Here is a 4,905-nt window from a genome sequence, read left to right on the forward strand (position 1 = left end):
ATCTGAGACCGAGCTGTCTTAGGTTCGAGTCCAGCTCTGAGCCAGCCAGCTGTCCTCGGCAGTGCTCTTGACCCCTCTGCCCTTCAGTTCCTCATTTATAACATGGGAGTAATGGAAGCATATCTGAAGTGTGTAGCCAGGGCTTCGCCCACTCTGAGCTCTCTCAGGACATTCCAGGCGTGTGAGGGAAGAGAGCAGAGGCCGAGACCTGAGAGCCAATAACATGTTTCCCATCAAGAAGTTTTGATGCCAATTCTAAGCCTGAGGAAAAAGGCAAGACTACAATTCCGCAATAAATTGGGGACTTCAATAACACACTTTCATTACGGGTAGAACAAGTAAGCAAAAGATCAACAAGGAAATGTCAGATGGAACAGTCTGCCCACATCTGCAGAGCACGAGGGCACACAACCCAGCAATGGCAGAGCACGTTACCCAGCAACTGCACCTGCAGAGCACGTCACCCAGCAATGGCACAGCACTCCACCCAGCAACCGCACCTGCAGAACACATCACCCAGCAATGGCAGAGCATTACACCCAGCAACCGCAACCGCAGAGCATGTCACTCAGCAACTGCAGAGCACTCCACCCAGCAACCGCACCTGTAGAGCACTCCATCCAGCAACCACAGAGCACTCCACCCAGCAACCGCATCTGCAGAGCACTCCACCCAGCAACCACAGAGCACTCCACCCAGCAACCACACCTGCAGAGCACTCCACCCAGCAACCGCATCTGCAGAGCACTCCACCCAGCAACCACAGAGCACTCCACCCAGCAACCACACCTGCAGAGCACTCCACCCAGCAACCACAGAGCACTCCACCCAGCAACCTGCATCTGCAGAGCACTCCACCCAGCAACCACAGAGCACTTCACCCAGCAACCACACCTGCAGAGCACTCCACCCAGCAACCACAGAGCACTCCACCCAGCAACCACACCTGCAGAGCACTCCACCCAGCAACCGCATCTGCAGAGCACTCCACCCAGCAACCACAGAGCACTCCACCCAGCAACCACACCTGCAGAGCACTCCACCCAGCAACCGCATCTGCAGAGCACTCCACCCAGCAACCACAGAGCACTCCACCCAGCAACCGCATCTGCAGAGCACTCCACCCAGCAACCACAGAGCACTCCACCCAGCAACCGCACCTGTAGAGCACTCCACCCAGCACCTGCAGAGCACACACACTTGAGTGTGCTGGGGCTTGCTGCAGGAGGGACCACATGTTGGGCCACAGAGAAAGTGTCAATAAACTTAAAAGGACTGAAATCATACAAAGTGAGCTCCATAACCACAATGGAATTAAATTAGAAATCAATAACAGAAGGAAATTTGAGAAATTCACCAAAATGTGTAAAATAAACAACACACTTATATAACCAACAGATCAAAAAAGAAATCACAACGGAAATTAGAAAATACTTTTAAGATGAAAGGCATTGCAAGAAAACTACCGACCAATATCCTTAAGAATATAAATGCAAAAATCCTCCACAAAATACTAGCAAATCAAATCCAGCAACATATAAAAAGAATTCTGTGCAAAACCAGATGAGATTTATCCCAGGAACACAAGGTTGATTTGACATCCAAAAGCAAATCCATGTAATACAGCGTATTGATGGATTCCTACAAAACCACTCTTAGAAGAAAACATAGGAGGAAATCCTCATGGCCTGATTTTGGCAATGATTTCTTCAACCAAAAGCACAAATGATAAAAAAAAAAAAAAGAGAGAGAGAGAGAGAAATTATACTTCATTAGAATTAAAAACTTCTGCCGGGCGCGGTGGCTCAAGCCTGTAATCCCAGCACTTTGGGAGGCCGAGATGGGTGGATCACGAGGTCAGGAGATCAAGACCATCCTGGCTAACACAGTGAAACCCCGTCTCTACTAAAAATACAAAAAACTAGCCGGGCGAGGTGGCGGGCGCCTGTAGTCCCAGCTACTCGGGAGGCTGAGGCAGGAGAATGGCATGAACCCGGGAGGTGGAGCTTGCAGTGAGCTGAGATCCGGCCACTGCACTCCAGCCTGGGCGACAGAGCAAGACTCTGTCTCAAAAAAATAATAATAATAATAAAAACTTCTGTGCTGCAACCAATGCCATTAAGAAAGTGCAAAGGTAGCCCACATCAAGGAGGAAAATATTAGCAAATCATCTACAGTAATCCCCTCTTAGCTGCAGGTGACACATCTCAGGCCCCCAGGAGATGGCTGAGACCACAGAGATTACCAAACACTGTGTATACTGGTTTTTCCATATATACATACCTGCGATAAAGTTTAATTTATAAAGTAGGCACAGGAAGAGATTATCAAGGATAACTATAACAAAATTGAACAATGATAAAAATATGCCATAACAAGACTTATATGAATATGACCTCTCTTTCTCTCTCTCAATACCTTAGTGTACTATACTCACCCCTCTAAATACCTTATTATACGGTACTCACCCCTCTTTGTTGTGATGATGTGAGATGATGGAACGGCCTCTGGGAGGAGGTGAGAGGAGGTGAGGTGAATGACGCCAGCGCTGTGACGTTGCCTTACAATGCTGTTGACCTTCTGATGAATGATCGGAAGGAGGGTCACCAAGCCACGATGAGGCCAATGGCTGGATGTCAGGAGCAGGCGGTGTAATGACTGATGAAGGAGCAGTCTGTACAGGGTGGATGCACTGGACACAGGGACGGCACAGTTCAGGCCAGGGTTGACCACAGGTAACTGAAACTGAGGCAACGAAGACACCAGATATGTGGGGCCTGCTGTATCTGGTAAGGGACTCATATACAGAATATGTAAGGAACACTTAAAACTCAAATAAAATAAGGGCAAACAACCCCATGTTGAAATGGGAAAAAGATTTGAATGGGTGCTTCTCAAAAGAAGATGCGTGAATGGCCAGCGAGGGCATGAAAAGATGCTCAGCGTTATTAGTTACTAGGAAGAAGCAAATTGAGACCACAGGGAGATGCCGCCTCACATGCCAGGAGGGTAATCCTCAAAAAGACAGAAACTGGTGTCGACAAGGACTTGAGAAATAGGAACCTTCTCTGGGAAAGAAAATAGTGCAGACAGAAACAATGAAAAGGCGCTGAAAATGAGTTCAGCACAGAGTGACCCTACGGTCCAGCAATCCCACTCCTAGATGTGTGTACCAGATAATTAAAACCATACATTGGGCCAGGCATAGGGGCTCATGCCTGTAATCCCAGAACACTGGGAGGCCGAGGCGAGTGGATCACGAGGTCAGGAGTTCGAGACCAGCCTGGCTAAGGTGGTGAAACCCCGTCTCTACTAAAGGTACAAAAATTAGTCGGGCATGGTGGTGGGCGCCTGTAATCCCAGCTACTCGGGAGGCCGAGGCAGAAGAATCACTTGAACCCGGGAGGCAGAGGTTGCAGTGAGCCAAAATCATACCGCTGCATTCCAGCCCGGGCGACAGAACAAGACTGTCTCCAACAAGCAAGCAAACAACAACAACAAAAAAACAAACAACCAAAAAAACCCCTGTATATCCAAATAAAAACTTGAACACAAATGTTTATAGCAGCACCACTCCTAAAGCCAAACAATGGAAACGATCCCAATGCACACAACTGGCAAGCGGCTACATAAGATGTGGTGTGTCCGTACAACAGGATACTATTTGGCCATGAAAAAGAATGAAGTACTTATAAAAAAAAGATAAAAGAAATGAAGTACTGACACATGCTACAAGGTGGATGAGCCTGAAAACATTATGCTAAGTGAAAGAAGCTAGTCACAAAAGACCATGTAATGTATGTTTACACTTTGAGAAACGTGCAGAACCCACAGACACAGAAAGAAGATTTGTGGTTCTTTAGCGCTGGGGGTGGGGGTAGTGCTGGTGCCTGTGAGTAGCTAAAGGGTATGGAGCTTCTTTTTGAGGTGGTGAAAATTTTTAAAATTGCCTGTAGTAATGACTGTAGAACTCTGAATATACTAAAAACCACTGTACACTTTAAAAGGGCGAAATGCATGGCATGTGAATTATAACCCAATAAAGCTGTTTAAAAAATAGTGGGAAGCGTGTGGAGGGAATGAAGAGAAGGTGGTTAATGGGTACGAATAAACAGTTTGGTAGGAGGGGTGGGTTCTAGTGTTGACAGCACAGTGAGGGGATTATAGTTAACAACAGCATACTGTATGTTTCAAAATAGCGAGAAGAAAAGATTTGAAATGTTCCCAGCATGAAGGAAGGACAGACGTTCGCAGTGATGGACGTCCTAAATACCCGATTACATCACTACACAGGGCATGCGCATGTCAAAATATCACATGCACCCTATAAATACGTAAAATGTTACGCATCAATAAGCAATTAAAAATATAAGCATTGCATAGTGTCTTCCTTCCAAATACCCTAGTATGAAAAGGGAAAAAGGTAACTTTACAGTGGAGAAAACTGGAAACCTCTGCCTCAGCCGCAGCGCCGAGGTTGACATCACCGCTGACAAGCCACGCAGGCAGCAAGGACCTTGGTGTGATGCCGTGGGAAGGTGCTTTCCATCCTCCCCATGGCCTGTGACCCCAAACTCATCATAGGAAAGAGGTCAGACAAGTCTCAAATGAGGGACATTCTACAAAATACCCAACCAGTCCTCCTCAAAACTGTCAAGATCTCCAACAATAAGGAAAGTCTGAGACTCTGTCACAGCTACGAGGGCCCTAAGGAGACGCAAGGACCGACTCTAACATCATCCTTTGGATGGGATTTTGAGGTAGAAATGGATATTAAGGGAAAACTGAGGAAATCTGAATAAGGTACAGACTTTAGTTCCTCCTACTATATCAACATGGGCTAATTCACTGTGGCCAAGGTACAATATAATGTAACATGGTAAGAGTAGGGGAACCTCGGTGTGG

The sequence above is a fragment of the Rhinopithecus roxellana genome, chromosome 6 (assembly GCF_007565055.1).
Source record: "Rhinopithecus roxellana isolate Shanxi Qingling chromosome 6, ASM756505v1, whole genome shotgun sequence".
Lineage (NCBI taxonomy): Eukaryota > Metazoa > Chordata > Mammalia > Primates > Cercopithecidae > Rhinopithecus > Rhinopithecus roxellana.